The sequence below is a fragment of the Candoia aspera genome, chromosome 4 (assembly GCF_035149785.1).
Source record: "Candoia aspera isolate rCanAsp1 chromosome 4, rCanAsp1.hap2, whole genome shotgun sequence".
Lineage (NCBI taxonomy): Eukaryota > Metazoa > Chordata > Lepidosauria > Squamata > Boidae > Candoia > Candoia aspera.
The window spans coordinates 83,359,325-83,373,473 of NC_086156.1; the positions used below are offsets into that span (position 1 = coordinate 83,359,325).

At 41.3% G+C, this 14,149-nt stretch overlaps 1 protein-coding gene across 1 annotated transcript in view; it reads right to left on the reverse strand.

Annotated features, from left to right (window-relative positions):
- Positions 1-13,559, reverse strand: part of ZNF652 (zinc finger protein 652) — a 39,303-nt gene extending 25,744 nt beyond the window's left edge. Inside the window, exon 1 of the mRNA XM_063300836.1 lies at positions 13,138-13,559. The gene's annotated coding sequence lies outside the window, so the exon portion shown is untranslated. The remainder of the gene's footprint in view (positions 1-13,137) is intronic.
- Positions 13,560-14,149: the final 590 nt, after the last annotated feature.

Here is a 14,149-nt window from a genome sequence, read left to right on the forward strand (position 1 = left end):
GTTGCACCAGGTGTGCTTGAGCTGGAACACATGAAATACCTGAACTGGCTAGGGGTTTGTTGAGTGTCATGTTTGACTGCATGTTAGAAATACAGTATGGCTAAGTCAAAAGAACGGTCCAAAAAGGTAAGAGAAGAGATCATCGCCCTTCACAAACAAGGAACAGGATACAAAAAGATAACGAAGGCAGTGAATGTTCCTAGAGACACCATTGGAAGCATAGTTAGCAAGTTCAAAGTTCAAGGAACGGTGGTTACACTACCTGGACGGGGCAGAAAAAGGAAGCTGTCAATGGCTGCAACCAGATTTCTGAGAAGGCAGGTAGAGAGAAACTCTTGAGTGACTTCAAAAGACCTGCAGCAAGACTTGGTGGCAACAGGCACTGAGGTTTCAGTGAGCACAGTAAGGTGCGTACTAAACACAGAAGACTTCCATGCCAGAACTCCAAGACGTACACCACTACTGACCCAAAAGCATAAGAAAAGCCAGCTCCAATATGTTCAAAATCATATCAATAAGCCACAGAAGTTTTGGGATTCTGTTCTGTGCAGCAATGAAACAAAACTGGAACTTTTCAGCCCAATGGACCAGCGGTATGTCTGGAGGAAGAAGAATGAAGCATACGCTGAAAAGAACACTCTGCCTACAGTTAAGCATGGTGGTGGCTCAGTGATGCTCTGGGGCTGCTTTGCATCCTCTGGCACTGGAAACCTGCAGCGTATGGATGGCAAGATGGATTCATTGACGTATCAGGAAATCCTAGGAGAAAACGTCACGCCGTCTGTAACGAAGCTGAAGCTTGGGTGTCATTGGACCTTCCAACAGGACAATGATCCCAAGCATACCTCAAATTCCACTAAGGCTTGGATGCAGGAGACGTCCTGGAAGATTCGACAGTGGCCATCACAGTCACCTGACTTGAACCCCATAGAAAATCTCTGGTGGGATTTGAAGAAGGTGGTTGCAGCATGCAAATCCAAGAATATTACTGAACTGGAGGCCATTGCTCATGAGGAATGGGCTAAGATTCCTCAGGAACGCTGCCAGAAGCTGGTGTCTGGCTATGCATCTTGTTTGCAGCAGGTTATAACAGCAAAAGGGTGCTCTACTAAGTAATGAAGATGCTTGCCATGAAGGGGTTGAATGATTTTGAGACTGGAGAAATCATTATAAGTTGCATTTTCAGTTGACTGGGGATACCACTTGAAGCATTTGTTGTGTTGAGCTATTTCAATTGCTTTTGTTTGATTTGTTCATTGCAAACAGCTGAAAGTCTGTACATTTTGACAATCAACCTGGTTTGCAATGGGGGTTGAATAATTTTGATTACAACTATATCTGTCTTTGAGCTTCATCAATTATTTTCAATGAATTTGGTGCTACAGCAGAAAACTAAGTTCAAAGTTTGCATTTTCCTGCTCAGGCCTCACCTTTGGCTAATTCTTTTGTTTTAATCCCACTAAATGACTGCACTGTGAGTGAACATATCCACTATAACTTCCATTTTGTAAGACAGCCTACACTATGGTCTTCACCTACCAACTCCCAAACACCGACTATTAAAGCAATTGTCCCCACAACTGTTGGGCTGCATTTTAGAAAGCACTCAGTAACCAAAGAAGTCAGTTTCCTGGACCAACTTGGAAATTACATGGTTAACAAATCCAGGGGCAGCTAAAAAAGTATGTTCTATATATGTCTATTTTTCTAAAGGAATTTGATAGCTTATGAAGGATTATTCCATTTTTTCCCAACATGCCTGAAGTATTTTAAACCAATAAATAGCAGATTAGGTTGAGAGACAACCAGTTCAACCACCAGGCAGGGAATTAAACCCTACCTACCATCCAAATCAATGCCCTCTGTATTACATCACATTTTCTTGCACTCACAGAATTCTTATTATATAAAATGCAAATAAAGGTTATTCTACAGTACATATCTTGGGACAGAAAGGATATAACATATGCACATACACCTCTGAGTTGCTAATCAACGTTTCCAGATTGTATTTCTTCCTTTCTTTTTTTAAAGATCTCCCTTCCAAACATTACAATGTCCACTAAAAAGCTATATAACATAATGCATGAAAAGAACCATATATGTTCGTTCCATGCACTTTGAACATACGATGGTTCTTAAAAGTTTGTGAACCCTTTTGAATTTTCAATATTTCTGCATAAATAAAAACTAAATAAAGATAACACAATTAAACAAATGAGTCAAAATCATTATACTTGTTCAGTTATTTATTAAGGGAAATGATCCAAAGCTACATATTTGTGGATGGCAAAAGTACGCGAACTTTTGCTTTCAGTAATTGGTGTGCCCCCCTTGGGCAGCAATAACTGCAGCTAAACATTTCTGATAACTGTGATCAGTCCTGAACATCGACTTTTAGCCCATTCCTCCTTACAGAACAGCTTCAACTCAGGGATGGTTGGCTTCCTCGCATGAACTGCCCACTTCAGGTCTTTCCACAACATTTCTATAGGATTAGGTCAAACGTTTGACTTGGCCATTCCAAAACATTAACTTTCTTCTATTTTAACCATTCCTTGGTCATACGACTTGTGTGTTTTGGGATGTTGTCTTGCTGCATGATTTATTTTCTCTTTTCCATGGACAGATACCCTGACATTTTCCTGTAGAATTTGCTGGTGCAAGTCAGAATTCATGTTCCATCAATAATGCCAAGTCATCCTGGTCCAGAGGCAGCAAAGCAGGCCAAAATCATTATACTGTCACCACCATGTTTCACAGATGGGATAAGGTTCTTACGCTGGAATGCAAGGTTTGCCTTTCGCCAAACATAACGCCTTTCATTCAAGGCAAAAAGTCCTATTTTGATCTCATCCATCCACAGAACATTCTTCCAGCAGCCTTCTCACTTAATCGTATTTCGCAAACTGTAGATGGACAGCAATGCTCTTTTTGGAGAGAAGCGACTTTGTCCTTGGAACTTTGCCATGCACACCATTGTTGTTCAGGATTCTCCTGATGGTTGCCTCATGAACACTGATGTTTGCCAATGCAAGAGAGGCCTTTAGTTCCTTAGACATTATGCTAGGCTTCTTGAGACCTCCCATAGTATTGCACGCCTTGCTCCTGGTGTGATCTTGGTTGACCATTCCTGGGGAGGGTAACAATGGTGTTGAATGGCTTCCATTTGTATACAATCTGCCTGACAGAGGACTGATGGAGCCCAAACCCTTTGGAAATAGTTTTGTAACCTTTTCCAGCCTGGTGAGCATCAACTACTGTTTTTCAGAGGTCCTCAGAAATTTCCTTTGTTGGAGCCATGACACACTTCCACATACCTGTGTTGTGAACATAAGACTTTAATATCAAATACCCAGAAATTCTGTTTTTTAAGTAAGGCAGGACCTCCTACATTCAACCTGATTATCATCCCATTGACTGAAACACTAAACATTCTCCTGCAAATGAACTAATAATCCTAGAGGTTCACATACTTTTGCCACACACAAACATGTAGCTTTGGATCGTTTTCCTCAATAAATAAATGAACAAGTATAACGTTTTAAGTCATTTGTTTAATTTAGTTTTCTTTATCTAGTTTTAGGACTTGTGTGGAGAACAGATTATTTTAGGTCATATTTATGCAGAAATATTTAAAAGTCAAAAGGGTTCACAAACTTTTAAGAATCACTGTATATACTGTACAATTTATGCTGAAATTTATATTTCAACTTGAAATATATTTCAGTGAATATATTTCATTCACTGTAATAAAAATTACAGTTATCATTTAAATAGAGTCTAATAGATACAACCTCAATGGTAGAGGAGCCAGCAGTCAAGAAACATGCAGCAAACTAGCACTTGGTAATATTGAGGGTCTTGGAAAAGATACTATATTCAGATGCTGTGATGCATATTATGCAGTCAATATTTCTTTTCTGTGATACTCTATAGATGCAAAAGTTGGATTTGGAAAAAGCAGGATACAAAGAATATTGTAACTTTTGAACTTTGGCATTGGAGATGACTCCTGAGAATACCATGGATAGTCAAAAAAACAAACAAATGGTTCATCAAACAAATCAACCCAGAGTTCTCACTTGAAATACAAATGACCAGGCTCAAATTATATTTCAGACACATTATGTGAATACCTAACTCTCTGGAGAAGTCTGTAATGTGGGAAAGGTGGAAGGAAACAGAAGAAGGGACGACCAGCAGCAAGGTGGATGGACTCAATCATAGCAGCAATGGGTGCACTATTGAAAGCCCTGAAGGATCAGGTTGGGGACAGATCCCCCTGGAGAAAAACTATCTATGTGGTTGCTAAGAGTCGATACCGACATAATGGCACACAATCAATCAAATAGAAACAACCACATAATTTAAAATTATCTTATCTAAAGCATCTACGTTCCTGAATAGTATTGACCACCAGGAGGCACCAGGTTACCAGTTTCATTCTTATGGGGAATGCATTTTATCCTGAATCTCATCAGCTAACCTTACAGTATTAACGAGAAAAGCAAATTACATTTATAAAAGTGAGGCCCATATTATCAACATTTCGATGGGATCCCAAAGGCCATAGGGCTCATTAGATTTTCCACCATTCAAAGTTGCAAGGGAACTCCAGATATTTACGGAAAAAAATAAATGATGTAGCAAAAAATATCCATGCTGTTTGATTAAGAGAAAGGTACATATTATAATCTGAGATTTGAACTCAATGCAGCGTTTTGGTCACTGCAAGACAAAATAAAGATAAAAGCCGCCCTTTAGAGAAGAACCTAGTGGAATACAGGATGGCATCTTCTGGATCATACTTTCCACAATAATTTGTATTCAGAAGGATGCTAACTATAACAGATAATACATTATTTTATTGTGTCATTTATAAGATGACACAAACATTTAATGTCTTTTCCCAAATATCTTTAACTCACAGAAAAGACTTATTTGACAATTTAGGCATATTCATGGAAAGGTACAAATGAAGAAAACACAGAATTTTGCACATTTCCAAATGCATGTGCAGAAAATGTAAAATGAAAGGATTCTGGGGAAGAAGAAAATGAGTGAAACAATGGCAAGAAAAATTAATTCACCAAAGCATACAATGCAATTCCTTACACAGTCTACTCTTTGAATACTGGAAATATAATTAATTTACATTATCCATGAAAACTGCATTTAAACTATGCCTATGAAGCTTGAATCACAAAGAAATTTGGAATTACAATTATTATTATATACACAACAACATGAAATCACAGCTGCCAGTTCTTTAGCTGGTATTGGCCTTCATGCGCATCAAGTTCTTCTCAAGAACCTAAGATATTGTAATGGATTGGTGTAGTATATGTGCAAATCCAAGCAGTGTTATACCCAATGGCCGTGGGATGAAGAGAGAGAACGGCAAGTAAAGAAGGGGCTATGCTTCAAGTGTGGAAAGGATGGACATCAACCCTCAGACTGCCCTTATTTGGGATCGGCCACAACCACCAAGCCCGGGACTAAAGTGGCGAAATACCCACCTGTCAAGCGCAAGAGCACTGCGGTTAGTGCGACTGCCCGTAAAGAGAAGTCCTTGCTGTTTTTGGAGGATTCTGGAAGGGATTCTAAAGATGAAAACCCCCAGCCGGCAGGAAACGAGGCACAGCTGCTCTGAAATGCGCCGACAGGCAGGCAGGGGATGATGGGAGCGAAGACCCACTGTAAGTGATGACTGCCCAACGTTGTTGGTGGGGGTTCAGTTAAAGAACTTAAGAACTAACCACAAGGCTGACTTAACGGCCATGTTAGACTCGGGGTGCATAAGATGTTTAATTCATCCTGTCATAGTAACGGGGCTAGACATTGTCAGGACTAGGCCTGCCTCTGACTTGGATTTGGTTTCTCTTTCTGAGTCAGAGGAGGAATTAGAAACTTATCATGCTGGAGTTGGAGAAATGAAACTCCAGCACAACTCAGCAGAGCAGGAAGAATCCACGACGCTGATTGCGCGAGATCGGGAGGGGGATTTGAAAACGCCAATCAGTACGCACCAGAGACGAGCTGAAAAGTGTGCGGAGGAAAAGGCAGCCCAATTGGCTGCAAGAGAGTCCAAGCGCACCAAGGAACAGGATAAAAGGCAGCAGCGCAGGCAGTGTACTGCCGGAGACAACCGCTCCTCAGGACCTGCAGCGTAGAAGAAGACTCCTTACCAGCTTCAGAAGCGGCATCTGAACTTGAAGAGGAAGCAGCCCCCAGCTTGACTTCTGAGAGAGGAATTTTCGCACCCACTGCACCTGAGGAATTGGCGTTGCCCGAGCCTGGCAGCCAGCACCTAGCATCTAGCCTTGAGAGTTCCTGTTCATCTCAGCCGCGCAACTGAGCGGAGGGTTTTCTGTGGCATCGCCCGTTAGCAGCTTATTGTAACTGCTCTTCACACACCCCTGAAGAATTTGGAGGTTGTTGCTCACCTTGCTCAGGATTTGAGTTTGTGGTACACACGGTGCCTCCAGCCAAGTCCAGCTGAGTTTCGAGTTACCCGCCTTGTTCCAAGTCTCCTGTCCAGCAAATCCAGCCTAGTCCGGAGCTTCCAGCCAAGTCCAGCATTATTCCAAGTCACGTTCCAAGTCTCCTGCCCAGCGAAATCAGCCTAGTCTGGGGCTTCCAGCTGAGTCAAGCAGTAGTCCGAGTTCCAAGCCTTGTTCCATGCCTCCTGCCCAGCAATTCCAGCCCAGTCCAGGGCTTCCAGTCAAGTCCAGCAGTATTCCGCGTACCAAGCCTTGTTCCAAATCTCTGTTCCAGTGAATTCAGCCTAGTCCAGGGCTTCCAGCCGAGTCAAGCAGTATTCCGAGTTTCAAGCCTTGTTTGCAGTCTCTTGCCCAGAGAACCCAGCCCAGTCTGAGGCTTCCAGCCGAGTCAAGCCGAATTCAGAGTCCCAAGCCTTGTTTCAGGTCTCCCACCCAGCGAATCCAGCTTAGTCTGGGGCTTCCAGCCAAGTCCATCCCAGTGCCAAGTTCCAAGCATTGTTCCAGCTCATCTTCTGCAGAGATCCAGTCTAGTCTGGTGATTCCAGCCAAGTCCAGCCTTGTTCTGAGTTTGAGTTCCGTGCCCGAGATTCAGTGTATTCCTGTTTGTTGATCGTAGCCTTGCCTCCAGATTCCTTAAGCCAGTCTTCCGCTGTCGTGTTATTCCAGATTGATTTCAGCTCGAGACCTGCTGTCTCCAATACTCGTTCCAGTGGTTCCAGCCTTCTTCCAGCTAATACCTAGAGTGGTCTTGCTTCATTGCTTAATCTTGATTATTCCAGTCTCATTATTCTAAGGACACATTGATTGTAAATAGTTCTTAATAAAGAGTTTTATTGAGAACTGGTTTGGTGCATGGTCTGAACAGGACAGACATAAAGGTAAGGAAGTTAAAGCAACCCATAGTATTTACCTAATTGGATGGATCAGAAGCCCACAGGGGTCCAGTGGAATATTACACAGAAACTGTAGCCATGCGGATAGGCAGCCATACAGAAACTTTACAGTTCATTGTGGTGCTTATCGCCAATTATGTCATGATTTTAGGGTTGCCATGGTTACAGAGCCGAAAACCCCATGTAGATTGGGAAGTGGGGAGCTTGCAATTCAAGGATGGATTTTATCCAGGATTACCCTGAGAGACTCTGACCCTGAAAAGCGAATTTACAGGCATAATGATCAAAGAGAGAGCCTCCCCTCCCACTGACCCCAATCCATTAATTCCAAGCCAATACAAAGAATTCGAAGATATATTTGATGGAAAAGAGTCAGACCAATTACCCCACACAGAAGGATGGATGGACTATGCAACTGAAATTGATCCGAATGCCAAACTTCCTAAACCCAAAATGTATGCAATGTCCCAAAGGGAAAAGGAAGTTCTTAGAGAATTTATTGACAAAAACCTAGCACAGGGTTTTATTGAGCCTGCCAATTCACCAATGGCTGCACCTGTCTTATTTCGCACCAAGAAAGATGGCTCACTAAGATTATGCACAGATTACAGAGGATTAAATGCTATTTCCACCACAAATCAATATCCTCTCCCATTGATGAAGGACATGCTTGCGCACCTCTCCAAGGGAAGGATCTTTGCCAAATTAGACTTAAGAGAAGCGTATTTTTGAATTTGCATTTGGGAAGGGGATGAGTGGAAGACTGCTTTCAATTGCCCTTTGGGATCGTTCTAGTACAAAGTCATGCCATTCAGATTGTCAGGGCGTCCTGGAGTGTTCATGCAATTTATAAATGAAATCCCAGATGAACATCTGTACAAAGGGGTCTTAGTGTATTTGGCTGATATCTTAATCTACTCACAAAATGAGCAAGAACACATTAGACAGGTCAAGAAGGTGTTAACCAAGCTTGTTGGATGACACGCCAAGCCGAAGCTTGTTGGATGACAAGCCGAAGCTTGTTGGATGACAGGCAAACCAGCTGCCATTAAATTCGATTCATACATAGCTAAAGTAGAAATCTCTTTAATGGAGTGTAATATACAGTACAGTGAAAAAGTTGTGAATAAAGGTTCCCACGCTTTCTCCAAGTTGAACAGCCCAATGAACTCAACCCCCTCCCCCTTCGTCAGTATGCAGCCCCCCTTTTCGTGCCAGCTCGTTCAGTTCTGTGCAGATGTCTCCAACAGCTCGGCAGCTTGACTGTGGATGCCAGAGATAGTCCAAACAAGATGCTTTCACACTCCTGGCATGTCCCCCTCCCACTTTTACGGACCTGCAAGTCCCGACACATATTGACTTCATTCATGCATGCAAATCTGATCAGATGTTCTGGGAACGTTTGACCTGGGAGCATGGCTCCTTTTGTAATTGACAGATGGAAATTTTGTTAACATGCAGATTTTCTAAGCACCGTCCAAGGTTTTTTGGTATGGCACCCAGTGTGTGGATAACCACTGAGACCACCACAGCTGGTTTATGCCATAATCTTTCCACTTTGATTTTCAGATCTTGATACTTTGTGATCTTCTCCACTTCTTTATCTTCTATTCTACTATCCCCTGGTATTGCCACATCAGTTATCCACACTTTCCTCTTCTCAACCACAGTTAAGTTTGGTGTGTTATGTGCCAAGACTGATAGTTTATATTCAGAAATCCCATAATAATAGTAATAGTAATAATTGTTTATTATTCCATGTGTGTTAAAAAGACTAGCTGAACTGGAATCTATGATTAAAGAAGGAAGTGATATAATGTACCTCTACATTAGGACAATGAGAGTTTTAAAAATGTATTTATTTAACCATTTTAAATAGCTGTCCATTTCACAACAGTGACTCTGGTGACACAAAGAGGGTCAAAGCCAAAACAAACAAACAAAAATCCCCCAACAACATATTATAAGAGAGTGAAGGGCTGACATACAAAAATAAAACATCCAAAATAGTAACAATAATGTAATATACTCCCCAGTCTAAAAATCACCCCATGTTTAATCAATAAAGGAAAAAAGAGGCAGATCCACCAACAGGGATGGTTTAGCTTCTTAATCCAAATGCCTGAGGGACATGACACAATTCAGAGTTGAAATCAATAAAATATTTGTAGATGTAACTGTATCTTGAAATGAACACTTTATGAGGTACTTTACTATTATCCTCCATGCAGGATGCAGCCCATATACAAGATGAGTTCATAATAATGCAGCATATATTGATTTCATATGGGATTCTATAGTCCCTGCTATGATAAGAAGTCAGGATATAGTAACAAATGAATCTATTCCATTATTCAATTGCTGTAATTTGGGGAAGACGGGGTGGTCAAAGTGGAAGAGGACTGACATGGGCAGTCCAAGCAAATAAATTTGTATTCACTGTATCCTCTTTTTAAACCAATCGTGTTTTTCATATTAAACAGAAATTCTAATGAAATACAAACAATGCTAAAGTAGCTTTAAAGGAATATTTTATCTAAAAAAACATAATCACTGTAACATTAACTTTTGGCACTCCAAAACATTCATGGGAAGAAAATGGTACAGAATCTTGTCCTAAATAATCCTAGGCCTGTATACCAAACAATTTGCTACTCTGTGAATATCTGTAAATATTGTTTGCACTCCTAATAATACAGTAGAAGAAGGCTTTTCACTATTAGAGCTGCGTGGCATTTCTGATTTGATTCCAAAAAAGTGCTTTGGAGGATGCAGGAGCACGAACATAGCATGTCTGCAACTTTTTAAGGCAGACACATGGGATCACATGGCAACCAAAGAAGGCAGGTGCTACATTCGTGCTCCAAAACACCTTTTTGGAATTGCATTTGAAGTAAGGCACAGGCTTAGTAATTATCCAAAAATTGTCCCATCATTCACTCACACCACAAGCTATCTAGCATATTCCATAATAGAAAGCAATAAAATAGTAATATTTAAAGCAACTCCTAAATTATCTAGAGTGCAGAATGAAAGTGTGTCTCCCAAGTCTAGATTAATTTCAAATCAGTTAAAGCATCCTTCTACATCACTGTAGAAAACATTCCAAACATTATGTTAAAATTGAAAGAACAAATGTGCCCCCAAATCAACACAGAGTATTACAGCAAGTCCCTGTTCTTATCTGGGACAGTTTGCTGGGAAATACACACTTCCCACTGATTGTACCATCTCAAAGTTTCAGTGCATCTGGCTAACATCTGTATCTTGGAATTATTTTTGTTAAGCCTTCTGGTACAAGAAACTATCCTTGCTTTCCTTAACCATGTAATGCAAATCATGGTGCAACTACCCTAATGTTTTCCTTTAAGTCTTTTATTTCTTCAGCACATGACATATATACCACCAGCATAGCAATTTCATTTGTATCACTGGTGCCACCTATTAATATTACAGAATACAAGTATGACTTACATAAATAGCTTTCTCTTGTTAGAAGTGGTGTTACTCATAAACTCATTGACCTGAATATATTTTTACCCACCTACCCACCCATTTATTTATTATTTTATTTTATTTATTAGGCTGATATGCTCCTCCAGTTGTTATTGACTCTGTGTGGCTTACATTCCCTCCTTTGCAAATAAGATTAAAACAATACATAGAGAAAAAAGAAGCCACAAAATCATCCATTATTTATTGACCAAGTAACTATACCATTCATCAACAACAAACACAACCCTACTCCAAAAGGAAACAAAGTCATAACATATCCATCCCCAAGGCCTGATGGAATAGCAAGTTTTTAACAGCCTCCCTAAAATCAGCAGTGTGAATGCTATTCTAGAGATGGGGGAGGGGGAGCAACTAAAAAACTTGCGTTCATGAACTCTGTTGGCAGTGTTCCCTATCTCATTGGATGGGCAGATATAATCAGAACTAGGCAATCCCAAATATACCCAGGTCCAGAGCCCTGGAGGTTTTAAAGATGACAACCAGCACCTTGAACTGCATCTATAAGCAATATATACATATCTCAACGTAAACCAGAAACTACTTTTTTCTAATGAGGTAAATTATGCATTTATAAACTGCCTTGTTCCATAAAGTTGTTGTACACTGAAACAAAACCTGAATTGTAAGTATATTACCCAGTATATAATTGCAAGTATATTACCCAGGTAACTATTTATCAGGCATAAGGATAATAGGGAAAAAAGAATAACTCTGGATGAGTTGATTTCCAGGTTGTTAAGCACCTCTATAAAATCAGCCACTACCCTGTTTTCTCTATCACTTATTGCCAGCCATCATTAACATCTGATGCCACTAATTCACAATACACATGCTCAAGTTTTCCAGTATCTTCCTCGCTCCACACATTTCAACTGATGCTCTCCATTTTGTTCTTGCTGTGGGATATCCCACGCCCATCTCCATCTCAAAGGTATTTTGCAAAACCCATCCTTGTAAAAATAGTGCAGGTTTGTTTCCTAATTGCACATACTTTTTTTTGGGGGGGGGGAGCTGTATGGTTTCACCATACTGTACTCTTCTTATTCAACAATCACTAACATCCAAAAGATCAACTCACTTGTTATAGTATACTGTCAAGTAGAACATCAGGGGAACAGATAATTCAGTTGCCAATGTTTGCTTCCCAAATAAAATTTCTCAATTTCTCTCAGTTATCATTCTACTGACACGCAAATAACATTCTGATACAGTACATATATACTGTTTTCCAACATACAGCAAAGGATTTGAAGAATAAGTATTCTTATACAGAATGGCTGAACTCAAATTTCATAAGGATGTATAATCAAAAGCTTAATACACAGCCATATTTTATGAAAACCACATGCTGTCAAGTATTTTATAACCATGCACAGGTTGAAATTTTATTTATTGATACTATCTGGGCACCTTCAGTATACTTCAGAATTGGGGATGACCATGGGAAATAAGTTGGGATTTCTTTTATTTATACTATTTTAACTACAGCAAATCTTTATTAAGTACATATGTAGTGGGAATCACTTTTGAATAAACATATAAGAATACAGTGACTCTAGCTTGGAAAAAGAAAACCATACATGATATGTCAGAAAAATATATCATATTTCTTGTGTATAATCACCAAGAACTTCTATTCTTCCTGGTGGAATTCAGAAAACAAAAAGGATCTGTTAATGTAAGGATGCAAAGTACACATGATATTGCTTTCTCATCTGAGATATTTCAATGCCAAACATTTCAGGTGGTGTAATCCAACCATTTTTAAAGTGTCAATGTAAATATTTTTCTACATTTATCTCTCAAGCCAACTTCTATCTCAACTTTTCAAAATTTTGTTTCAAATAACCTTCAGCTTCAAGTCTTCAAAACAACCAAGCTCATAATCGCCTCCATTAGACCTATAATCTCCAGTGAAGGATGGTTGTAAGAAATGCTGCTCCACACGTAACAGTTTCAAGATGACCATGCCTACCTGAAAGCCATGTCCTCTGGGCTAAATCTTGCTAACTTTATCCAAAGCATATCAATACCAGTTACTTTGTACATGCTCAGATATACATTTGATGGAACATACTTTTTTGTGCTCGAAACCTGTACCACTGCACTTCCTGGAAAAGTGGAAGATACAACGAATTAAACAAATGAGGTTCGGGGGCTCATCAAGTAAAACATGTCCTGCCCCTTCTGCCAACTGGGCCTCTTGCCTTGCACGAACTCACCCAGGCCCGGATCGTCCGCTGTTGTCGCCTCCACCGCTCCATCGCCGCCGCCGCCGCCGCGATCCATGCTTAGGCGGGGGAGGGGAGGGGGAAGGGAGAGGGCGGCCAGGGCCCTCCTTCCTTCCTGCCCTCCCCTGGCTTCAGCCCCCGCCGCCGCCTGTTTTTAGGACCAGGCCTTGGCCCCTTTGCAGCTACCTCCACCGCGGTTCTGCCTATCCTTCGCTCGCCCTCCCCGGCGCTGCCGCCGCCGCCGCAGCGCTACGTGGCCCTCGCCGCAGCCAACCAAGTCAGTCAGACAGTCAACCTCGCGATTACGTCCGCCCCCCACTCGCTTTTCCTTAAGCGTCGTTCGCTGGCTAGTCCTGAGGAAGACGACGAATGCGCCTGCCTAGAAGTTCTCGCGCGAGAGCGCGCGGCTTTCCTCGGCTTCCTTTTTCAGGGATCTCTCTCTCTCTTCTCCTATCCCCCACCCTATCCGTTTCCTGCGCGCGCGTAGGCGCGAGACCTACCATGAGCACCAGTTAAAGGACTTAGGAGTCCCTCGTCATCTCTTGTTTTGCCCGCTGTGTCTCTGCCTCCCCCCACCCCGTCCCGGGCGAATGAACGCGCTCACGTTACAATGGAAAGGTTGGTTGGCCAGCGCGTGCGTGGTAAAAATTAACGTCTCCACGTTCGCGCGCAGTTCTCTTTGCCTCAGGTGAGAGCCGAAGACAAAAAGGGCGGGGGGGGGGAAATAAAAAAATAAAAATACCCCCCACCGCCACCGAAAAAGGCCGGCGGGGTGTGTAGTGTGTTGGAAGAAACCTCTGCGCATACTTGCTGAAGAAAACCTGTTCTTTGCTGCTGATACGCAAATAACATTCTGATACAGTATATATATTGAAAGGACGAAAAAAAAGTAGAAAGCGTCTATTTAACATGCGTGATATGTACAAAGTTAAGCTGTGCAAAGATATAATTTGGAGAGTTAAGACAAACCTTTGAATAGAATCGGAAGTCGAATCAGCTGCGT